The 26,422-nt window shown below is 40.8% G+C and overlaps 1 protein-coding gene across 1 annotated transcript in view; it reads left to right on the top strand.

Annotated features, from left to right (window-relative positions):
- ube2r2 (ubiquitin-conjugating enzyme E2R 2) overlaps window positions 1-26,422 on the top strand; it is a 159,251-nt gene that overhangs the window by 65,659 nt on the left and 67,170 nt on the right. The window lies entirely within an intron of this gene.

The following is a 26,422-nucleotide window of genomic DNA, read 5'->3' as shown; positions in this document are numbered from 1 at the left end:
CTCTGGATTCATTTAAGAAAGAGTTGGATAGAGCTCTCAAGGATAGTGGAATCAAGGGTTATGGAGATAAGGCAGGAACAGGATACTGATTAAGGATGATCAGCCATGATCATATTAAATGGTGGTGCAGGCTCGAAGGGCAGAATGGCCTACTCCTGCATCTATTGTCTACGTCCTCCTTCAACACATCCTACTTATGTTCCCTAACCAGTAATGTAACTCTCTCTCCTCTTTTGCTTCTTCCTCTGTCTCATCTAAAACACTGATATCCCGAATGTTAAGCTACCAATCCTGTCCCTCTTTCAACTTCTGCACTAACCACCTGGCAGTCATCCATCCATTCCATTTTTGCTGTCACTCTCTTAACCTGCAGTGTGACCATCTTCCTAAGGATGCATGTAATTTTCAGTCTTGCAAATGTGCTGCAATGACTCTCGCTGCCACTCTGGTTTCAAAACCAGAGCATAAGCTTCTGCAGCTGGTGACATTTCCTGCATTTGTGACCTTCGAGGTCATGTGAAACATTCACAATTTTCCACAAGTCACATTGTGCATTCCACATTGTCACACCTTCTCCAATTTATAATAAATAGTTGGTAAAGAGTACAGAAGATTATTCACCAATCAACTTTTTCTCCTGTACCAGCATCACTCTGTTTCTGATGTCACATTTTGAACTTTGCCTGTGCTCCACTTGTGGCTACTTTTAATGTTCCTCCCTGCTCTTCCTCCTTCCTGCTGCTTTCCAATTTGCAAATTATGTTCTTATTTTTAATGCCTTGTCTCACTACCACCTTTAATTTATCATTTGAAACCTTAGAAATACAATAAACACTGATACTTAAAGCAAAGCAGTAGATTCACCAGCTTACTTCCCTTCTGTCTAGACTAGTGGTGCTGGAAAAGCACAACAATTCAGGCAGCATCCGAGGAGCAGTAAAATCAACGTTTCAGGCAAAAGCCCTTCATCAGGAATGGAGGGAGTTTCGTGATGACGGGCTTTTGCCCGAAACGTCGATTTTCCTGCTCCTCGGATACTGCCTGAACTGTTGTGCTTTTCCAGCACCACTCTAATGTAGACTCTGGTTTCCAGCATCTGCAGTCTTTGTTTTTACCTACTTCCCTTATGTGTCTCATAATTATTAGATAGCTTCTTGAGGATTATTCACTTTAATTTTTTTGTTTTTCCAACTTTAAACTGTTTGCAGCTGCCTAGCACCAGTCACTTACCAACCAATCAACTTGGTTTTCCTGTTTATCACTTAATTTCTTTTTCAAACGTGGTCAACCAGTTTGCATGTTCAACTATGACTATTTTAGAAGGATATGAGCCAAGGATATGCTTGACTTTATTGGTCATGGCTTTTAACATAGGAGTTGGGAAGTCATTTTGTGGCTGTTCAGGACATTGGTTAGGCCACTTTAGGAATATTCTGTCCAAATCTGGTCTCCCTCGTACAGGAAGAATATTGTGAAAATTGAAAGGATTCAGAAAAGAGTTACAAGGATGTTGCCAGGGTTGGAGAGTTTGAGCTATAGGGAGAGGCCGAATAGGCTAGACTGTTTTACCTGGAGTGTCGGAGGCTAAGGGGTGACCTTTATAGAGGTTTATAAAATCATGAGGGGCATGGTTAGGGTAAATAGATGAGGTCTTTTTCCCAGGGTGGGGAAGTCCAGAACTGGAGACATAGGTTTAATGTAAGAGGGGAAAGATTTAAAAGGAATACAAAAGAAATCTTGTTCACGCAGAGGGTGGTGTGTGTATGGAATGGACTTAAAAATGTGTTGCTGGAAAAGCGCAGCAGGTCAGGCAGCCGTCAAAGCAGAATTGACGTTTCGGGCAGAAGGGCTTATGCCCGAAACATCGATTCTCCTTCTCCTTAGATGCTGCCTGACCTGCTGCGCTTTTCCAGCAACACATTTTTAAGCTCTGATCCCCAGCATCAGCAGTCCTCACTTTCTCCTATGGAATGGGCTGCCAGAGGAACTGGTGGAGGCTAATACAATTACAGCTTTTAAAAGGTTTATGCCCGAAACATCAACTGTCCTGCTCCTCAGATGCTGCCTGACCTGCTGTGCTCTTCCACCACCATACTTTTTGACTTGCTGAAATGGAGGCCCAGTGAATTAAGGGGAAAATGGTGAAATTGCCTTCATAAATACAAGTTGTCGTGGTAGTCGTAGATGTTTTTCAACACGAGAGCTGGATGGCAGTAATATTTCTAGAAATTAATGTGCATCATGTGTTGACAAGGAATCGAGGATCTTCAAAAAATTACTATCACCAGAGGGTGAGTGCTGAGAAAATTACTAGAACTAAAAGTTGAGAAGTCCCCAAGATCATTCCCAGTTTAAAGAAAGAGTGTCTGTTGGGATAATACATGCATTGGTTTCAATTTTGCAAAATTCCCTCGTTTATGGAAAGGTATCATCAAATTGGATATTATCAAATTCAAGAAAGATGAGCAAAGCAGAAACCTACAAGCCAGTTAACTTAAAATTTGTCGTGGAGAAAATCCTGGAATCCCTTTTTAAGAAATTAATCGTTGGGCACTTAAAAAGTATGAAGGCAATCAGGCTGTGTTGATTATTTTTGAAAAATTTTATTAAAAGTTTGTTAATGGAATGTGGACATGCTTGGCTAAGCCAGCATTTATTTTCTATCCCTATATGCCCCTAGGGAAATTCAGAACTGACCCAATTGCTCACCTAGCCTGTGGGTAAGACAAGGTGAGGTTGGTAGTTTTCCATTAGACATTATTGAAACAGTTGCATGGTCACCAAATCTTTTATTCAAGATTTTAATGAAATTTTCATTTCACTGTTTGCCATATTAGAATTTGAATCCATGTCCTTAGAGCACTTTCCAGTTCTGATAAAGGGTTATTGGACCTGAAACATTAACTCTGCTCCCTCTTCTCAAGTGCTGCAGACCTGCTGAGTTTCTCCAGCAATTTCTGTTTTTGTTCTCAGAACATAAGTCTGTTTCTAGATTAATAATCCTGTGACATTATATAATGCTGCCACCACCACCTTCCTAATTTAAATGCAAAAACATGAAAAGGAGGAGTAGACCATTAGTTTACTCAAGTCTTTGAGGATGCAACACAGGCAGGATGATAACGGAAACCAGTAGATTTTTCCCCCCTCTTTATAAGTTGTGGGTGTTCTTTGCAAGGCCAGCCTTTGTTGCACATCTCTAATTGGCCTTGAAATGGCTTTTTAGGCTAATTTAGAGGACAATTAAGTGTCAGTCACATTGCTGTGGGTCTCAAGTCTCAATTTAGACCTGCACCGATAAGGATGGCAGATTTCCTTCCTTAAAAAGATATTAGTGAGTCAAATGAAGATTTTAACAAAAATTGATACATTCATGATCACTGATGGTGAGGTTAATTCAAATTCCACCAGTTACAGTGGAATTTGAGCCCTTATGATGGGAATGACACTGAAAATGCCTATCTCGCCACCTAATTAATTTAATAAGCAACAAGACGACAAAGTATCATGTGGGGAAGTGAGAGTTTAAATACTTGGATCATATGATTAGAAAGTGTTTCTTAGAAGGGCTGTAATTTGTAAATGTTCAATTTTTAAAAAAAATTGTTTGAATAAGAAACTTAAAGTTGGCATATATGTAATGCAAAGCAATTGGGAACTGAAATGGTGCATTGGTTGTCTTACAAGTAACATTGTATACGTGTAAAAGACTTTGGTCACCAAATCTTTAAGATTTTTATGAAATTTTCATTTCACTGTTTGCCCAAGTAGAATTTGAATCCATGTCCTGAGAGCACTTTCCAGTTCTGAAAAAGGGTTACTGGACTTGAAATGTTAACTTTGCATACAGTACTGCATTATCTCCATAATGGAGGAAGAATGTAGATTTTTAAATTAACCTGTTCAGACATGTTATAACATCCCTGGAACAAGTGGAACTTGAGCTTGGGCCTTCTAGCCCAGAGGTAGAGACACCTTGAGGAAGGATGTAGTTGCATTTGAGGCAGAACCTTGAGATGAGAGGGTTGTCCTGTGATGGAAGGCTGAGTAAATTGGGCTTGTGTTTTGTGGCGTTTGGAAGAATGAAATGTGCTTGCATTGATACAAACAAGGCTCTCTCGGCTTGATAGGGTTGCCACTGAGAGGCTGTTTCTGAAGGTATGGATGTCCACAACATCCGGATAAAATCACAGGATAAGAGGTTGATAATTTTGGATTGCAATGAGGAATTTCTTCACTTGCAGGGTTCTTTACCCAGAAGATGTGGATGCTCCATTATTATCTATATTTAAGGCTGGGACAGGCAGATCTTTTGTTTATCAGGAAATTAAGGCACATGGTACAAGCAAGTGGAGTTGAAGCTAAAGCTCAGCCATGATTGTATTGAATGACAGAGCAGGCCCAATTCACCATGTGAGCTTCAGCTCTCTGACTTCGTGTTCTTGTCGACTGTATTCCAGAACCTGCCATGCAATCAGTAAAGTTATTCCAGTGTCACCAAAACATAGGCAAACGCAATCAAAGTAGAAAATTGCTCAGTGATCAATGAAACTAAGTTGCTCTGATAACCACTTCCAAACCTTTTTTTTACATTAATTCAAGAGATGTGGGTGTCACTGGCTAAGCTAGTATTTATTGCCCATCCCTCGTTGTCCAGAGGGACAGTTAAGAGTCCATTGCATTGCGATGGGTCTGGAATTACATGTAGGTCAGGTCAGATTCCCTTTGCCAAAGGACAGGAGTGAACCATATTTTTATTTATTCATGATGTGGGCATTGCAGCTGGGCCAATATTTTATTGTGCAACTCCAGTTGTCCTTAAGGTGGTCGTACGCATCCGCCTGCTGCAGTCCATTTGCTGTTGGTAGACCATAACTAATGCCGCTAGGGAGGGTTTCATCCTAGGATATTAAAAGACGTACAGGCAGAGTGAATGTACTGGTACTAATCTCCCAAGAATCCACAGAATCTGGAAAAGTCCTGGAGGATTCGAGAAATTCAAAATGCCTGCATGTCATCTGATGCCAGTTTGTCTATTGCTCAGATAGTAATTTCAAAATTCTTGTCTTGGAGGTTCTGATTTTTAATTTAGCTGTTGATTGCTCAAATGCCATTATCAGAACCTCCTTTTTAGTCCTAACAATGTCATTGCTACTAAAGTGGGTGACAATTGAATCCCTCCACTCCCACTCCAAATCCAAATCCAAAAGGAAAGACAGAATACTCATAACTCTGAGATAGTTAACTTAAGATCTGTCAGCCTGGGAAAATGTAGCCCTGACCTAACTTTTCTAGTTGTTTTCAGCAGGTATAAAGTGGGATATTCCAGGAGTGGTGATGTCAGGCCCAACCACTTCAGTTTTTAAACAAAACAGACCTTATTTTCACACTAACAAAAGGAAACTAAATTTCAAATAACATTAACTATTTAAATACCCGATCAAATCTATCGCAACTTAATGATGCTGTTACAAATACTTGGAACATCCTTGGCAAAAAAATGTAAAATCAAACACACGGTCTTAAAGGAGAGAGATTCAGCATGGCACACCTTCTATGTAACTGTTTCTTTGACCAGCAGCTAAAACCTGAACAAACCACGGTAAAGCTGGGCTGGAAGAATTGGCCACTCCCCTTTCATTGTACAAGTTTTTTCAAACTTGGAAGTCTTTTGCCTGAGGTAGTATCTGATAGCTATAATCAAATTGACCCTAAAACCCATTAAAATGAGATACATTGGAATCTGTGTTTACGACCCCTCTGAAAAAAAACAAGGACAACCTCACCTTGTTAAAGGAGCAGTACCATCACACCTCTCCCCTTAAAAAAAAATTAGCCATCCGTATTCAAAGATGACTTCATTTTAACACCCCTGAATCTTACACTATTAGTACACGACAACATCTGTGTGCGTTACATTGACTGTAAACAAGTACTACTACATTCTATTTGTGTGTTTTACTTCCGCCACCAAACACCTCGGTTTCTCATCCAAGTCTTGACAATGCGTCGGCAATCATGTTTTCTCGTCTTGCCACGTGCACAATTTTCAAATTGAATGGTTATAACAAGTTCCAACTCAGCAATCTGGAATTTTTGTCCTTTAATATCTCCACAAACTTAAGTGGATTACAATCTGCGTATATGATTTGTCTCTGTTACTGGTAACATAAACATTAAAATGTTGTAACACCAGCACCAAGCTGAAAGTCTCTTTCTCAACTGTCGAATATTTCTGCTGATGAATGTTCAATTTTTTGGAAAAATACCCAGTCGGTCTTTCTATTTTCTCGTTGACTTCCTATATGAGCACAGCACTGACACCCACATCACTTGCATCGGTAGCAACCTTGAATGACTTTGCATAATTAGGTGTGGCTGACACTGGGGCAGTGGTGAACACAGCTTTCAATCTGTCAAATGCCTTCTGACAGTCTGCTTTCCACTGGAACTTGCCTTTCTTTAGCAATTCGGTGAGTGGAGCAGTCACATAGCTAAAGTTTGGCGCGAATTTCAATAAAATCCACTCAATCCCAGGAATCGTAGTATTGCTCTTTTTGCCAATGGTATGGGAAACTCCCCAGTTTCCTTTGTTTTTGAATTCCATGGGGCCATTTGTCCAGTAACATGGCCCAGGAAGGTGACTTGGGCTTTGGCAAATTCACTTATAGCCAAGTTTATGACGAAGCCTGCCTTCCGAAATCGATCGAACAATTCCGATTAATGTTGCAAATGTTCCTCCCGTATGTGACTAAAAATCATCAGGTCATCTATATATAACGACGCAATTACGTAATCTGGAAATTAATTTATTGGTTAGTCTTTGAAATGTGGCTGGTGCATTTTTCATACCAAATGGCATGACTTTAAATTGATATAATCCATTCAGCATTATGAAAGCTGAAATTATCATCGCTGTTTCAGACAAAGTTACCTGCCAGGATCCTCTGAGCAATTCCAACTGAGATGTACAAGTTGCTTGTCCCACTTTTTCAACACCATCTTCCAAATGTGGAATTGGATATGCATCATTTATAACTGCATTGACTTTGCGATAGTCCACACGCAACCATTGGGTACCATCTGGTTTTGGCGCCCTTACTGTGGGTGGGCGGCACGGTGGCACAGTGGTTAGCACTGCTGCCTCGCAGCGCCAGAGACCCGGGTTCAATTCCCGACTCAGGCGACTGACTGTGTGGAGTTTGCACGTTCTCCCCGTGTCTGCGTGGGTTTCCTCCGGGGGCTCCGGTTTCCTCCCACAGTCCAAAGATGTGCAAGTCAGGTGAATTGGCCATGCTAAATTGCCTGTAGTGCTAAGTAAAGGGGTAAATGTAGGGGTATGGGTGGGTTACACTTCGGCGGGTCGGTGTGGACTTGTTGGGCCGAAGGGCCTGTTTCCACACTGTAAAGTAATCTAATCTAATCTAATCTAATCACTGTAACTCACTTCGATTATGTCGTCTTGGAGCATGCATTCAATTTCCTTTTGAACCTGTGCCAACTTTAGAGGGTTATGCTTATAAGGTTGTTGCTTAATCGGAACAATTTCTCCGATACCTACATCATGCATAATTAGGTTAGTACTTCTCAGTTTATTTCCACATATCTCATCAAGTGTTAACAATAACATGTTGATTTTCTCTCTAAGGTAACTCAATTTATCTCAATTTTTGACAATTTCCTCATTGTCCAATTTAACTCGAATGTCGAATTCAGAATCCTCTGAACATGGTTCTTCCTTCTATGTTGTAACCATTAACACATTATCTTCTTGCTTTCCTTGCCTGCCAAAATACCTTTTGAGCATGTTCACAAAACACATTCTGAGAGGTTTCTTTGTGTCTGGAGTCCTGGTCAAATAGTCACCTCACTCAATTTCCTTTTGACTTGATAAGGTCCACAAAACCTTGCTTTTAAAGGTTCACCTATCACTGCAAGTAACATTACCACCTTATCTCCGATAGCAAAATTGCAAGTTTTTGATTTCTTGTCTGCTTTCTGTTTTATTGTATGCTGTGATACTTTTAAATGCTGTCTAGCCAACACCCACGTTCTATTGAATCATTCCCTAAAATCTGACACAGTTCAAATATGTGGTCTCTGAATTATGACTGAGCAATTTCTCCTTAATTCTAGCAGTCCTCTCACTTCATGCCCAAAAACTAATTCAAATGGATTGAATTCAGTGGATTCAATTGGTGCATCTCTGCTGGCAAAAAAGTGCAAACTAAATTCCTTTATCCCAATCATCTGGATAGTCTTGACTATAAGCCCACAACATAGTCTTTAATGTCTGATGCCATCTTTCTAGTGCTCCCTATGATTCTGGATGGTATGCAGTAGATTTGAATTGTTTTATTCCTAAGCTGTCCATAACTACTTGGGATACTTTTGATGTGAACGTTGACCTTTGATCTCTGTGGGTAGTCCATATCTAATGAAAAATTTGAGTAACTTCTCTAAAATCTTTTTAGCTTTAATTGCATAATGGAATGGCCTCTGGAAATCTAGTAGATACATCCATTATTGGTAACAAATATCGATTCCCACTTTTTTGTTGTAGGTACAAGACCTATGCAATCAATTAAGGCTCTTGTTAACGGTTCCTGATATGCAGGAATATGTATTGAAGGTGTGGGTTTTATTACTGCCTGTTGTTTTCCAATTACCTGAGATGTATGACATGTCTGGCAAAATTCAACTACATCCTTGTGCAGTCCGGGCCAGAAAAAATGTTTTTGTATTTTAATTTGGGTTTTTCTTACTCCTAAATGACCCCCAACTGATGGTTCATGTGCTACCTGCAATGCCACCTTTCTATAACCCACTGCAGTGTGACTAGATGAACTTTTGCCCATTTCATAGCGGTCTGAATATATGATTAAGACATCATTCTTAAGATAGTAGCATTCAGGGATACATCTTGATTCTTCTTCCATGAATGCTTTTTGATACAATTTGTTTTGTTTCTCATCTTTCTGCTGTAACTCAGTTAGTTTCTCAGAACTGAAGAAGTCTATTTTGTCATTTGTTTGCATCTGATTTGTCTCAACCATTTGATCAAACAGGGTCTCTGCTCATTCCACTTCAATTTTTGTATTTTTACTCTTTGATCTCTCCTGTATCAACTGGTGACTTTGTGACCTCTTAGCTACCCAGTCAGGAAAAATAGTTCAGTTGCCTGAGTTTACACTGGCTTTTCGACCAGAGAAGATAGTATGCCTACCTGTGAACCGTCTATATCGTTAGCAAGGACAAATTGTATTCTTGGAGCTGAGTTTATCCAGTACTCCTATCATGACTTTTCCAATCTTCACAGGGCACTCTAACCTTAATCTACATAATTGAGTACTACTTGTCTCACTGTGAATTCCTCTTGCTAGCACTTTGTTTGGCTATAGTCCTTCAGAGGTAGGTATCTCATCTTTCAAACATCAAAAATTGAGAGGATCCTATGTCTCTTAATATTGTAACTCTTTATCTGCTGTTCTTGGCCTGTGCAAGTAAACTTTTATGTTCACAGGTATATGGTTTAAAAAGATCTGACACTTTCTCTTAACTAACCTCTAACCAGATTGTACATTTTGGTGCAGCTTTCTTGCTTCCACTGCGCTTTCCATTACCACTCCAACAAAATTCACTGGCTTATCCTGTTTTTCTACATCTGGCTTCCCAGTGCTTTTTCTGACCCAACAACACTAATTTCACGTGACGTACTATATTGCAGTGAAAGTACCAGAGCTTTTTAACTTCTCTTTCCTCTTCAAGGGTTTCCTTTTTAGCCTAGGGTAAGTTATCCTTTTCCTTACCATGTGAGAATTTATTTTTCCTCAGTTTCTATCCCACACGAGTGCTCTTCCACACGAGTTCTCATTACCTCAGTGAATTTTTGAACTCTTCTAAAATAATGGTCTCTCTGAGAGCGTCATAGGTTTGCTCTGTTTTTAATGCCCTTATTCACCTGTCAAAAATACTTTGATCCTTACAAACGCAGTGTAGATTTGACCACGGTCTCTCCTTAGATTCCTGAAACGTTGTCTGTAGGCTTCTAGCATAAACCATATGCACTTAAAATGGCTTTCTTCACCATCTCATATGCCCCAGATACCTCCTGCGACAGTGATGCAAATACCTCACTAGCTCCACCAACAAGTGCTTGGAAAAGCAAAACCCACATAGCGACTGGCCACTGCATTTGTTTAGCTACATTCTTAAACGAGATGAAAAAGGCTTCCACGTCCTTCTCAAATTTAGGCAATACTTAAATATTTATAAACAGAATCTCACCAGGCATTTGGCTACCATCGGTTTGCTCATCTTCACTCTCTTCCTCACGAAGCTTACCTTCAGTTTTCATCTTCATCCTTTTTAAGCTGACTTTCCTGTCTAAATGCCAATTTCTGAAATTCAAACACTTTTCTTCCTTTTTTCTCTCTCTCCTTTTCATTTTGTTCTATTAAAGTGATTTATCCTCTTTTCGCTTTCTTCTCTTAATTGTGATTTAACAGATTATTTTTCCCTTTCCTTTACTCTAACTCAAGCTGCTTCATTTTCAACTGAATTTTATCCATTTCTAAAGGTTCTGATGGAGTTTCCAGCAAGCTTTAAATGCTGAGCTATTGCTGTAATTATCTCCCCTTTTCTTACGGACGAAGGTAACTTCAACTCCAGCTTGACTGCCAATTCCAACAGCTTTTCCTTGTTCACCTTTTGTAAAGCCCACAAAGTCACTTCTTCCATCCTCCGGAAACTCTTAGTGACTAAAAGAGCCATTTCTACACCAATCACTATTTAAATCAACCACCCAGATCAAAAAGCAAACATCTACCATTTGATGCCTTTGAGTCCAGCAACACTAATTCCAAGTTGGAACCATGGAATGAAATCCCACAATGAGTCCCCAGTCTATTATGGACCGGGTCAGAGTCCCTCAAAAGATCTCAGGAAGGTAGCCCTGACCCTAACCTTTCTAATTGTTTTAAGCAGGTGTAAACTGGATATTCTCGAAGCGATGCAGCTGACTCAACCACTCAGTTTTAAACAAAACAGTATTTATTTTTACATGAACAAAGGAAAACCGAATTTAGAATAACATAACTATTTAAAAACCCAATCGACTCTACTACGACCTAATGATTCTGTTCCAAATACTTGCAACATCCCCATAAACATCCCTTGGCAAAAAATGTAAAATCAAACACAGGGTCTTGCAGGAGAGAGAGAGAGAGAGAGATGCCAGGGAGATTCAGCTTGGCACACCTATATAGCTGTTTCTTCGACCAGCAGCCTCAAAACATTGACTACTTGCTGAAACCAAAACAAACCACAGTTGAGCAAGGAGTGTATTTTGAACGTATTTTGCCTGAGGCAGTATCTGTTAGCTATAATCAAATTGGCCCTAAAACCCATTCAAACCAGGCACATCAGAATCAATGCATTTAAGACTCCCTCTGGAAAAAAAAACCAAGGGTAACCTAACATTGTTAAAGGAGCAGCAGCATCACGATGTTGACAAGTTAATCAAGTGGGCAAAAACTTAACATACGAAATATAATGTGGGAAATATGAAGTTATGCACTTCAGTAGGAAGGATGGAGGAGAAGGAATGTTATTTAAATGGAGAAAATGCAGAAAACTACAGCACAATGGGATTTAGTGGTCTTCAGGTTTAGTAGAGAAAGGAATTAGAAAGTAGACCTTTGTTTCAAAGGAAAGAAGACCGCACCTGGATTACTATTAATATTTTGGTCCTCCTATCTGGGAAAAGATATGTTGGCATAAGAGGCAGTTCAGAGAAGGTTCCTGAGGTATCCCAGGTATAGAGGGATTTTAATATGAGGAGTGATTGGGTAGCTTGAGCCTGTACTCACTGCAGTTTAGAAGAATGAGAAATAGGAGAAAGTGAGGACTGCAGGTGCTGGAGATCAGAGCTGAAAATGTGTTGCTGGAAAAGCGCAGCAGGTCAGGCAGCATCCAATGAACAGGAGAATCGACGTTTCGGGCATAAGCCCTCCTTCAGGAATGAGGAAAGTGTGTCCAGCAGGCTAAGATAAAAGGTAGGGAGGAGGGACTTGGGGGAGGGGTGTTGGAAATGCGATAGATGGAAGGAGGCCAAGGTGAGGTGGTTGGGTTGGTCGGTCCAGGTGTCCCAGAGGGGATACAGGCCACCTACTTGCGGAACGTTTCAGAGAACACCTCTGGGACACCCAGACCAACCAACCCAACCACCCCGTAGCCCAACTCCCCCTCCCATTGAGTTCATGCCAACCTCCTGAAGAGCATTCTACTTGGACCCACCACCCCACACTATCCCTGTAACCCTGCATTTCCGGTGGCTAATGCTATGACCTACAAATCTCTGGACACTGTGGGCAATTTAGCATGGCTAACCCATCTAACCTGTACATCTTTTGACTTATGGGTTCTTTTGTTGATTAAGGAATTAAGGCCATTTATCAACAGACTTCTTGTAAATTGCCTGTCCCTTTTGGTGGAATGTTACATTTTTTAAAAATAAAAACTGTCCTGGTAGTTTTTTAGATTAGATTAGATTAGATTACATTACAGTGTGAAAACAGGCCCTTCGGCCCAACAAGTCCACACCGACCCGCCGAAGCGAAACCCACCCATACCCCTACATTTACCCCTTACCTAACACTACGGGCAATTTAGCATGGCCAATTCACCTGACCCTGCACATCTTTTGGACTGTGGGAGGAAACCGGAGCACCCGGAGGAAACCCACGCAGACACGGGGAGAACGTGCAAACTCCACACAGTCAGTCGCCTGAGGCGGGAATTGAACCCGGGTCTCAGGCGCTGAGAGGCAGCAGTGCTAACCACTGTGCCACCGTGCCGCCCACTAAGTTTTATTTTGTAAACTTTGAAATATATAAACTGCAAATGTTTTGCGACTTTTGAGGTCCTTCCTTTTTAATGGAAATTTGTTAATGATGACAAGCACTATTCATGGTCACACACACTAATAGTGTGCTGAAAGGTAAATCCACGTCAACATCTCTGACCACAATGAGTAAAATTGAATTTGCTCCCCAATAATTGCTCCAGAATCATCATTTTAGCCAGTTGCAACCTGAAACATTACCACTCCAAGCTTCTACTCCAAGGCTGCATAGATCCGTGGCTTATACTCCTAGTGCTTGATTATTCCAGGACTCCCTCAGTTCCTGAGATAACCACTTCATTTAGAAGGGGCGTACCCGACTCAGCCATCCAATGATTTCAAGAGCTACCTAAGTGTTCTAAAATAGTCCTGGAACTTCCTTCCCAATGGTTTCAAATCTCAGGAATGCCTCCAGTGCTTATAAGTCAATATACCTGTGGTAATATTAGTTGTCAAAATATCCTTGACATACAAAATTCTGGCACATGGAGCAGTTGAACAGGTGATCTACCTGTATATTTAAAATGTTCATTTTAAGTTGAGTAATGCTTATTTAAATTCAGAATTCCTCTGGAGTTTATCTGAAATTAATCATAAAAATTTTGAAAAAGTCCTCTGATTTCTAGCAGAAATATAAAGGTACTACTTACTGTACATGGTGACTTTGGAGAAGGAGCAAACCAATTAACTCTGCTGTTTATTTGCATTGACCTAACATTGTAATCAAATAAGTTCTTAATCCAAGTGGGTGGCACAGTGGCTCAGTGGTTTGCACTGCTGCCTCACAGCATCAGGTATGCAATTCCAGCCTCGGGCGACTGTCTGTGTGAAGTTTGCATATTCTCCCTGTGTCTGCATGGGTTCCTTCCAGGTACTTAGGTTCTCTCCCACAATTCAAAATGTGTAGGTTGGGTGAACTGGCCATGCTAAATTGCACATAGTACTCAGGGATGTATAAATTAGGTGCATTAGTTAGGGGTAAATGTCGAGTAGTAGGAGAATGGTTCTGAGTTATTTTTGAGAGGGTTGGTGTGGCCTGCTTCCACATTGTAGGGTTTCGATGATTCTATGATCTCCTTGATGTGAGGTTGCCAAACTCTTACTGTCTATGACCAATCGTTTTTGCTGTGATGTGAATATAGTTTTAATATGACCAGGATAGTAATTAGAGTCAGAGTCATAGTCATACAGCACAAAAATAGACCAACTCATCCATGCCAACCAGACATCCCGATCTGACCTCTCCCTATTTAACAGCATTTAGCCCATATCTCTCTCAACCTTTTTGTTAATACGCCCTTCCAGATGCCTTTTAAATGTTGTCATTATACCAGCATCCACCACTTCCTCTGGCAGCTTATTCCATAATGCACAACCCTCTGCATGAAAAAGTTGCCCCTCAGGCCCCTTTTGAAATCCTTCCCCTCTCAGCTTAAACCGATGACTCCACTACCCTAAGAAAAATGCTTAACTACTCACCCTATCCATACCCCTTATGATTTTATAAATCTCTATTTATTGGCCTCCAAAACTCCAATAAAGGCCATTTACATTTTTTGAAGCCAAGCTTTACTTGTAGTTTAATTTTTTACTTTGTTTAAATGTCAAGTTAGCTATTCCTGACATTCAGTCAATATTTTGCCAGTTACAGAGAATGTTTTTATTTGGCCTATTGGCAAAAGGTTCATGCACGTACTCAGATGCAGGGAAATGATTGCTTGCATCATGTGGAATAAGTGTTGACATGCAATTCTATATTTAGATAGCTGAAAAGGCAGTCAGTGATGACATCTTATCCCAACAAATTGTTCTAACTGATCAAATAATGATAATTAGATTTAATGCTCCAAGAAACATATTATTTAAGTAATCAACAACAGATTTATCCACTTCCGCATTTCTTTAAAGTTGCAGATACTCTGGCAGCAAAACTGGGTGGTGGTGAATGTACACAATTGCATTTTTACTTCACTTCAGTAACAAATTACTAAGACATCAGATTTAGTTGGATTTCATGCATGCAGTGGTTGGTTGTCAGGACGTTATTTTTTCTTTGTTTCATGAGATATGAGTGTCCTTACAAGGCTAGCATTTCGAGTCATAGATGTACAGCACGGAAACAGACCCTTCAGTCCATCTCATCCATGCCTACCAGATATCCTAAATTAATCTAGTTCCGTTCGCCAGTATTTGGCTCCTATCCCTCAAAACCCTTCCTATTCAGATACCCACCCAGATGCCTTTCTAAATGTTGTAATTGTACCAGCCTTCACCACTTTCCTCTGGCAGCCTGTTCTATACATGCACTACCTTGTGTGCAAAAGTTGGCCCTTGGGTCACGTTTAACTTTTTCCCACTCACCCTATTCTTGCTCAATGCCTAATTGCCTTGAAAATTGCAGAGATGACCTGGAGTGAAATATAGCCGAGATTTCTTTCTCGGTGAGGATGTTAGTAAGCCACATAGGTCTTGATAAGAGATTCATGGTAATCATTACTGAGTACAGTTTTGAATTCCAGTTTTTTTTTATTGATTACATTTAAATTCCACTGGTTGCCATGGTGGAATTTGAGCTTATACCTCTAAAAGATTAGTCTGGGTCTTTGTATTACACATCTAGTGACATTTTCACTATGTCACAATCTCCCCACATCAACTACTAATTAGTGTGCTGGGGTTTCCCTTTTTGACTTGTTTTTACTAAATTAAAACAATTATTTGCACATGTTGCTTGTTTTCCACAAACAAGTGCAAGAATTGGCTGGTGAGAACCAACATGTTAGTTTAACTTTGGTAAAGAAGCTTTTGGAAATAAGTCAGGATAAAATTAGCAGTCACTTATTCAAATGTGTGTTAATTAATGAAATCTAGCACAGATTTGTTAAAAACTAATTGTTTTGAACTAACTTGCTTGAATTTATTGATGAAGTAACAGGATGGGTATGGATAATGTGGTTGATGTAATGCAAATGGATTTCCAATTGGTAAAATTGGAATGTTACAGGCTTAACAATTGAATGACAACCCATTGAATCAGACAGTAACAGCATGAATATCAAATTGACTGACAGAAGTCAAAGTTGTGATGAGTTTTTTTGACTGGAGGAACGTACCTTGTTAGCAGCTTTGGGGATCAGTGATAAGACATCTCTTTTTATTGTGTTGAATAGAACCCACTTTCAAAATTTGTCAACATGGTTTGGAATGGGCAGAAAAGTGGTCAATGAAATTCAATGCAGATAGACAAGAAGGAATTCATTTTAGGAAGAATAAGAAGAGTAATACAAAAAAAGACAAAGTTCTAAAAAATCAAGTGTAGGACTTGACCTCCACCTCACCAACCTGCCCATCTTTCTGTGACAGTATCCTGATCATCTCTCAGTCCTTATGGCAGTGTAGTACTGCCTTCACTGTTGTGTGGCACTATCATTAAATGGGTTAAACTTCAAACAGATAAAACAGAAGTGCTGTGGGCCATGAGCAGCAGAATCGTTCTCCACAATTTGCAACCACATGACTCGGGATATTCTCTACACTGCCATTACTGTCAAGCCATTAACTATGCCAAGATTAACTATGGTTCAATAACGGTATCGTGCCAGGAGCAGCACCAGGTGTACCTAACAAGTGTCAATCTGGTGAAACTGCAAAACAGGATAGCAAACAACAAAAGCAGCAAGTAATACATAGACCGAAGCAATACCACAATCAATGATCTGGTCTGAAACAGAAACAAATTTTGGGAAAATCTCAAGTCTGGTGGCATCTGTGGAGAGAAATGGTTAACATTTCAAGTCGGGAAACTCTTCTTCAGAACTGACAGCATCTTGTAAAAGTATTTTCTCCGAATGACAGGTTGGTGGGGGTTGGAGGGGGTGGGTGGAGGAATGAGCAGATAGTTGGAGATAAGAGCACAGAGAGAAAAAGGGGGAGAGAAAGTTAGGAAGACTAGGGATTGTTGATAATAAGTCAACGACGAAGAGAAGCTAGATATGTGATAATTGGGACTTGAAGTGGGTAAAATGGGTTGGGTGTGCTGACAGCAACCCATATCATGATAGGACCTAGGGTGTGGCGATGTGTAAAAGACATAGATGTTCAGACTCTAAAATTGTTGAACTTGATATTGAGTTCCAAAGATTTGCAACAACCTTGAGCCAGAAGTGCTAAGTGGATGCTCCATCTCTGCCTCTTCCAGATAGCCCCAGCACCAACGATGCCAGTCTTCAGCCAACTCGATTCACTCCAAGTAATATCAAGAAATAGTTGGAGACAGGATAATGCAAATATTATGGACCCTGACCACATTCCAGCAATATTACTGAAGACTTGTACGCCAGAATGAGTCACATCTCTAGCCATACTGTTTACAGTACAGAGTTGAGAGTGTGTTCATGGAAAAGAACAGCAGCTCAGGCAGCATCCGCAGAGCAGGAAAATCGACGTTTTGGGCCAGAGCCCTTCTTCAGGAATATGATGATTCCTGATGAAGGGCTCCAGCCCAAAACATCAATTTTCCTGCTCCTCGGATGCTGCCTGACCTGCTATGCTTTTCCCGCAACACACTCTCAGCTCTGATCTCCACTGTCTCTTGTTTGTCGTACAGGTATAACACTGACATCAGATTGGCAATGTGGAAAACTATCCAGCTATTTCTTGTCCATAAGGGCGCATCCAACCAGGCTAATTACTGTAACGAATAGAATCTTGATCGTCAGTGATAATGGAGACTTTGAGTGGGTGAAAATAGATTGGCTGTGCTGAAAGCAGCCCATGTTGTGACAGGACCAAGGGAGTGGCATGTGTGAAAAGCATGGAAGAACGTGTTAAGTCTCCAAAATTATTGAACTTGATATTGAGTCCTGAGATCTGCAAGATCTCATCTGAGCAGCAAGAGGAATCGATGTTTTGGGCTAAACCCCCTGCTTAAACTCGAAACATCGACTCTCTTGGTGCTCCGATGCTGCCTGACCTGCTGTGCTTTTTCCAGCACCACAATTTATCGACTCTGACTTCTCCAGCATCTGCAGTCCTCACTACCTCCTAGTTTCTGCCACTCAACTCCTAATCTCACTAGAGCCTTGGCACAAAAGAGCTGAATTCCTGAGGGGATGAGAGTAACTGCCCTTGATGTCAAAGTTGCATTTCACAATATGGCTTCAAGGCCTCTTGTGGAACTGGGGGTCAATAGCAATTGGGGGAAAACTATCCACTGAATGGAAACCTAATTATTACAAAGGAAGATGGTTGTGTTGGTTGGAGGTCAGCCATCTCAGCACAGGGCAGCAGCTTTTGAAAACTGTGCACTATCATCCAGAAGGATAAGTGTGGCAGATACATGGGAATACCATAACCTGCAAGTTCCCATCCAAGCTACGAACCATCCTCGTATATCATAATTTCTTTCGTGTCACAGGGTCCGAATCCTGGAACTTCTTTCCAAATAGCACTGTAGGTGTACGAGCGTCATACCAGAAACAAACTGTCAACTCTGTTTTTCTCTCTCCACATATGTCACCAGTCATAGTCATAGAGATGTACAGCATGGAAACAGACCCTTCGGTCCAACCCGTCCATGCCAACCAGATATCCCAACCCAATCTCGTAGTCCTGCTGAGTTTCTCCATTTTCTGTATTTATGCTTATGCAAGATGGACTGCAGTGGTTTAAGAAAGCCAGTCACCACTACTTTAAGGATGACTGGGGATGAGCAATAAATGCTGGCCCAGCCAGCAGCGACCACATCTTGGAAATGAATAAATAGTGGAATTCCTGTATATGAATAATCTTGCTCAAGAGCATTTTAGTTTTTCTTATGCCTCCACCCTCCCTGAAGACATTAACGCTCTCCTGGCAATAATTGTTTACTGGACTGCGACTTCCTGAATCTCTTTGGTGCAGTTAGCCTGGTTGTAACCCCACTATGGCATATCTTCTGCCAATTCCTGCTGAATCCAGTTTCATTGCCCACATGTAGCCATTTTTCACATGCGAGAAATGAATAGGGTTATGTAGAATGTCCTACTCAGTTGTCATTCAAAATGATTCTATTCTTATGACAATGTGAAAACAAAGATTGGAATGTTTGCTATTATAAATTGTTTATTATTCTCGAATACAGAACTAGCACATGCTGCTGTCGTACAACATTAATGCAGAATTATGATACGTCAAATTCTTCAAATGTGAAACTTAAAAATTCTCCAGAATCAAGTTAAAATTCGATGTTGTTATCTCAAACTTAATGTGTTCTTCTGGTTTGGGAGTGAGCTACCTTGTGCTATTTTGCACAAAATAATGCAAATATATAAATAACTAGTGAGGTCATTGGCCAAGGGATGAGATTCTTTCTTTTGGGCTCTTGATGAAAGTATCCAAGAGAATCTGAACTCATATTAGAAATATAGATTTGTAACAATCGATTGGAAAGGTGGAACAGGCGTGAGGAGCAGAATGACGTATTTCTCATGTTTTCCTGCATAGAAGTATGTATTAATGTAGTTTGGAAGTTTTGCAATGTCAAGTGTTTTGAGTAAAATAGTGCAGTTGTTCCAGATTTCCATAATGTGATGGGATTCTTCGTTAAGGTAGAGAGTGACAGTTGGGTCTGAGACTGGAGTCCTGAATCTGAATAGATGAAACAACAATGATATTAGATGCAATTTGGCTATGAGAAATTGGGAGCATTACTTAGAGATGATGGTGAATAGGCAATGGCAAATGTTTAAAGAGTGCATGGGGCAACTGCAACAATTGTTTGTTCCTGTCTGGCATGATACGAAAAGTAAAAGTCGCCTGAGCATGTCATAGAGTCATAGAGATGTACAGCATGGAAACAGACTCTTCGGTCCAACCTGTCCATGCCGACCAAATATCCCAACCTAATCTAGTCCCACTTGCCAGCACCCAGCCTTTATCCCTCCAACCCTTCCTATTCATATACCCATCCAGATGCCTCTTAAATGTTGCAATTGTACCAGCCTCCAACACTTCCTCTGGCAGATCATTCCATACACATACCACCCTCTGTGTGAAAACGTTGTCCCTTAGGACTCTTTTATATCTTTCCCCTCTCACCCGAAACCTATGCTCTTTAGTTCTGAACTCCCCAACCCCAGAGAAAAGACTTTGTCTATTTATCCGTTCCATGCCCTTCATGTTTTTATAAACCTTTATAAGGTCACCCCTTAGTCTCCAAAGCTCCAGGGAAAACAGCCTCAGCCTATTCAACCTCTCCCTATAGCTCAAATCTTCCAATCCTGGAAACATCCTTGTAAATGTTTTCTGAACCCTTTCAAGTTTTGCAACATCGTCCCAATAGGAAAGAGACTAGAATTGCATGCAAAATTCCAACAGTGGCCGAACCAATGTCCTGTACAGCCGCAAAATGATCTCCCAATTCATAAACTCAATACTCTGACCAATAAAGGAAGGCATACCAATTGCCGCCTTCACTATCCTATCAACCTGCGACTCCACTTACAAGGAGCTATGAACCTGCACTCCAAGGTCTCTTTGTTCAGCATCACTCCCTATGACCTTACCATTAAGTGTATAAGTCCTGCTAAGATTTGCTTTCCCAAAATGCAACACCTTGTATTTATCCATCTGCCACTCCTCAGCTGATTGGCCCATCTGACCAAGATCCTGTTGTAATCTGAGGAAACCTTTGCTGTCCACTACACCTCCAATTTTAATACCTTCTGCAAACTTACTAACTATACTTCCTGTGTTCACATCCAAATCATTTATCTAAATGATGAAAAGTCTGAAAAACAACCCTTAACCACCACCACCACCACCACCCTCGTCTTCTACCTTTTGAGCCAGTTCTGTATCCAAATAGCTAATTTTCCTGTGTTCCATGAGATCTAATCTTGCTAACCTGTCTTCCATGGGGAGCCTTGTCGAACGCCCTTCTGAAGTCCATATAGGTCACATCCACCACTCTGCCCTTATCAATCCTCTTTGTGACTTCAAAAACCTCAGTCAAGTTCCTGAGACACCATTTCCCATGCACACAGCCGAGTTGGCTATCCCAAATCAGTCCTTGCCTTTCCAAATACATGTACATCCTGTCCCTCAGGATTCCCTCCAACAACTTTCCCACCACTGATGTCAGGCTCACTGGTCTATAGTTCCCTGGCTTGTCCTTACCGCCTTTTTTTAGAATAGTGGTACCACGTTAACCAAACTTGAGTCTTCCAGCACCGCACCTGTGACTATCGACAATACAAACATCTCAGCGAGGGGCTTAGCAATCACTTCCCTAGCCTCCCACAGAGTTCTCGGGTACGCCTGATCAAGTCCTGGGGATTTATCAATTTTTTGCGTTTTGAGACATCCAGCACTTTCTCTTCTGTAATGTGGACATTTTTCAAGATGTCACCATCTATTTCCCTACATTCTACACCTTCCATGTCCTTCTCCACAGTAAACACCAATGCAAAATACTTGTTTAGTATGTCCCCCATCTCCTGCAGCTCCACACAAAGTCCACCTTGCTGATCTGTGAGGGGCCCTATTCTTTCCCTAGTTATCCTTTTGTCCTTAATGTATTTGTAAAAACCCTTTGGATTCTCCTTAACTCTATTTGCCAAAGATATCTCATGTCCCCTTTTTGCCCTCCTGATTTCCCTCTTAAGTATACTCCTGCCTTTAATCTCTTCTTAGGATTCATTCAATCTCACCTAACATGTGTTCTCCTTTTTCCTAACCTAATCCTCAATTTCTTTAGTCATCCAGCATTCTCTACACCTACCAGCATTCCCTTTCATCCTAACAGGAATATACTGTCTTTGGACTCTTGTTATCTCATTTCTGAAGGCTTCCCATTTTCCAGCCGTCCCTTTACCTGCGAACATCTGCCCCCAATCAGCTTTTGAAAGTTCTTGCCTAATACCGTCAAAATTGGCCTTTCTCCAATTTAGAACTTCATCCTTTAGATCTGGTCTAGCCTTTTCCATCATTATTTTAAATCTAATAGAATTATGGTCACTGGCCCCAAAGTGCTCCCCCACTGACACCTCAGTCACCTGCCCTGCCTTATTTCCCAAGAGTAAGTCAGGTTTTGCACCTTCTCTTGTAGGTGCATCCACATACTGAATCAGAAAGTTTTCTTGTATGCACTTAACAAATTCCTCTCCATCTAAACCCTTAACACTAAGGCAGTCCCAGTCTATGTTTGGAGTTAAAATCCCCTACTATATTATTCTTAGAGATAACTGAAATCTCCTTACAAATCTGTTTCTCAATTTCCCACTGACAGTTAGGGGGGTCTATATAATACAATAAGGTGATCATCCCTTATTTCTCAGTTCCACCCAAATAACTTCCCTGATTATATTTCCAGGAATATCCTCCCTGAGTACAGGTATAATGCTATATCTTATCAAAATGCCACTCCCCCCTCCTCTCTCGCCTCCCTTTCTGTCCTTCCTGTCGCATTTGTATCCTGGAACATTAAGCTGCCAATCCTGTCCATCCCTGAGCTGCATTTCTGTAGTGACGATGATATCCCAGTCCCATCTTCCTAACCATGTCCTGAGTCCATCTGCCTTCTCTGTTAGGCCTCTTGTATTGAACTAAATGCAGTTTAATATATCAGTCCTACCTTGTTCTTTGTTCATGTCTGTCCTGACTAACTAACTAACTTTTCTCAACTATACCAGTCTCCGATTGATCTATCACTGTCTCATCTTACCACTTTAAATCCTCCTGAGCAGCTCTAGCAAATCTCCCTGCCAGTATATTAGTCCCCTTCCAGTTCAGGTGCAATCCGTCCTTCTTGTACAGGTTACTCTAGCCCAGAAGAGATTCCAGTGATGCAAAAATGTGAATCCTTCTCCCATAAACCAACTGTATGGTCAAGTGAGAGGAACTGAAGGAAACCAATATTAATCAGAAACTTTTGTTGGGGGAATTGATTGGCCTTCAATCCTATAAATCCCCAAGGCTTGGGAATTTACATCCCAGTATTAAGTTCTTTTTCCTGACATTCTCTCACACTTGATGCAACTGCAATTTGCCAACTTATGTCAACAACAACCAAATGTTATTAAGCACGTTATAGTAAAAGCTGTGGAGAAACCCTGAACACTCTTCACTATGGTTGCGAAGCGTATCTTTTTGTATAAAGGAAACAGTCCTTCCTTTATACAAAATCTTTTAAATCGCAGTCAGTAATGCCCACAAGACAACCCCCAGTCACCCTCAGTCACCTCAAAACACAATGCAGTGACCATCTCGCCTCCAGAAACAATATAGTGCAAAATCATCCCTTAATGTTCAGATCTGGTGTGAATTATATATTTTTAAACTACAGGGAGTAGTCAGAATTCCAAGTATAATACTCCTATTGATTTCTTAGTAGGGAATGAAAATGTAAGTACGCTTTTTAATTGCAAGAAAATGGCCATGTAAATGCTTCTGAACAATAGGAGATGATAATGTAATTTCTTACAATTTATCTGCAAGTCAGAAGCATCCCATCCTAGTTTCAGGATATCCAATTTCCTGCAGATCAGCTGAGCAAGTTAACTCTTTAATATCACACCAGAGTACTAAAGGAAGTAACTTCTACAGACTCTGAAACAGTTCTTGTGGATTGGAAAGCAGCTAATGTAACCACACTATTTAAAAAAGTTAGAAAGAAAGCAGGGAATTATAGACAGGTTATCCTAACAAAGATAGTGTGGAAAATACAAGACACCATTCTCAAAGATTTAATAGCAGACCACTTGGAAAACAGTGACAGGATTGGACAGTGTCAGCATGGATTTGGTTTGATTAATTTATTTGATCTTATTTTCTGTCACATGTACCCAATTACAGTGAAAAGCTTTGTTTACAAACAGTACAGGCAGATCATAGTAAGTAAGAACATACAGACCATAGGGTGAAAAAAACTAGACAAAGGCATACAAGTTACATCGTACAGGGTGTATGCTAGGCAAGATCAACATTAGCAAGATCAGCATTATTTTAAGGTAGAGTCCATTCATCAGTCTAATAATGGCTGGGAAGAAGCTGTTCCTGACCCTGTTGACAAGTTACATCGTACAGGGTGTATGCTAGGCAAGATCAACATTAGCAAGATCAGCATTATTTTAAGGTAGAGAGTCCATTCATCAGTCTAATAATGGCTGGGAAGAAGCTGTTCCTGACCCTGTTGATACATGTGTTGAAGCTTCTGTATCTTTTGCGTGACAAAAGAGGTTGTAGGTGTTAAAACACTGGGTAAACACTCCTGCTTGATTTAAATCAGCAACACAAAGATTTATAGAGTGCAGGATGCTCTGAAAATTCAAGAGGCTAAGAAGTATTTAAAGTAAAAATGAACAACTTTATTTCTTATAGTATAACAGAGATTAATTAACTAACAACTATTTACAGCTCCTTCCTCTAACCTATCTTTTACTTTCCCTTTTTATAATACTAGTCCAATAAAACCCCTGATTAAGGTTTACCAAAAGTTCAAATTTTCAAAACCAGCCAGATGTCGAATTTTCTCTTCCATCGCCTCTGTCTTATTCTTCTTAGGGATTTCTGTTTCACAGGTTACTGATCGATAAAGGTACCTTTTAAGAGAGCTATTCTCTGATCAGTCTGCAGACGCTGGTGACTTGGCAGTTTTCCCAACTGTTCAATTTTCCCTGGTCTTATACTCCCAAAGCATCGAATTATGTAATTGGCTTTTAATATTGTCAATGTACTAAATTCAAACTTGATTGGAGTTTGGTATTTTTCAGGGTATAATTTAAACTGATTGACCTAATGCAAATTTGTTTTGTTGTCTCCAGGCAACCAGCTGGTAGAGTTGTTCGGCCAAAAGTTACATTATATCTTGTTCAGAACACTTGGTGCTATGTCAGGTGGTTCTGCTTTGCTTTTAATTCCCTCATAGGTACAATACACCCACATCTTCATAACATAGGAAAATATTGTTGGGGTGTGATGGATCTTTGATGTTGGCAGCCTTCCCGTGGTAATGGGCTGTATAAGTGGAGAAGGGCTCATGCCCGAAACGTCGATTCTCCTGCATCTTGGATGCTGCCTGACCTGCTGTGCTTTTCCAGCAACACATTTTCAGCTCTGATCTCCAGCATCTGCAGTCCTCACTTGCTCCCTGTATAAATGGAGACCATGGATGGAAGGCTTCTGTGATGGTCTGTGCTGTGCTCTCAACCTTCTGTAGTTTCTTATGGTTCTGGGCAGAATAATTACCATTCCAAGCTGTTATGCACCCAGACAGTCTGCTTTCAATGGTGCATCTGTAAAAGTTGGTGAGCGTCCTTATGGACATGCCAAGTTTCCTAAGTTGCCTGAAGAAGAAGAGGCATTGTTGTGCTGCCTTGACCATCATATATACGTGGGACATCCAGGACAGGTTATCGGTTATGATCACTCCTAGGAACTTGTCACTGTCCACCATCTCAACCTCCGCACTGTTGATGTAGATGGTGGTGAGAATGTGTATAGGGTATAAGCAGACAGGGAAAGAGTTAAGCTCTGAGTTTTGTGAAACGAGATTCAGCTGAGCATGAATTGGATCAGATAAGAATGTACAGTTAACAATGGGGTGCTGGAAGCAAGGGTAATGGGTTAACAAGATGGAAAAGCAGTCATTATATAGAGCCATTTAAGAGGATGAGGTAGCATTCCGTATGTAACGTCAATTAACAAGGTGAAAAGTATTCATTATGTGAAGCCGGTTAGCAAGGTTAAGAACATTCATTGTGTAACAGCAGATGGCTTAATCTTTTACTATTGACACTAGCTGATTGTAATGGTCACCGAATCTATATGTGTGTTGCCTTATCTGGATGCCCCTCCTGTAAAATGACTATATAGTTCATTGAGAAGCAGCTGTTCCAGAGAAGACAGTGAACTCCTGTCTGTGCAAATAGGTGATTGTTCTGTCTCCCTCCAGGGCGCATAGTAAAGTTGAAGGAAGTAAAAGTATACTGTACCTCCGAGCATTTTGCTTGGGGGGGGGGGGGGGGGGGGCGAGAATGGGGCAACCATATTGGCACAGTCTATAGGATCCAAATGGATACTTACGATCGGATAGTGTCAGCAACCGCCCAGTATCTCAAGACAGACGGGCTCACAAGGTAAGAGTTTAAACCTTGGTCCCTCTTGATATTCCTGTGTGCTGGAGATGGTCCCTTGCTTGATTGCTGTCTATTCCACAGATTCCTCGAACATTAATTAGGTCACTTGAGAGAGACCGTTTCATGAGAGCGCGGGCAGGCAGAGGTTCAAGTCCTCTGCGTTGCATTGGGGGGGGGGGGGAGAGGTGTGTGATTGAGATTCAAGCCCTTTGTGCGGTACAGGGATTCAAGTTCCCTGGGGTGGGTTTGGTTGAGGTTCGAGTCATCTGCACGGTACTGTGGTTCAAGTCTACTGGGTGGGTTGATTTGAGGTTCAAGTCCTCCGCACTGTGCTGAGCTTTGTGTATTTAAGTGAGGTTCGAGCTTTGTGTGTTTATTTGGGGTTCGAGCTTTCTGTGTTTAT

This window comes from Chiloscyllium plagiosum, chromosome 1, assembly GCF_004010195.1.
Source record: "Chiloscyllium plagiosum isolate BGI_BamShark_2017 chromosome 1, ASM401019v2, whole genome shotgun sequence".
NCBI lineage: Eukaryota > Metazoa > Chordata > Chondrichthyes > Orectolobiformes > Hemiscylliidae > Chiloscyllium > Chiloscyllium plagiosum.
Note: the sequence above shows the minus strand (reverse complement) of the source record. Positions and strands in the feature narration are given on the sequence as shown.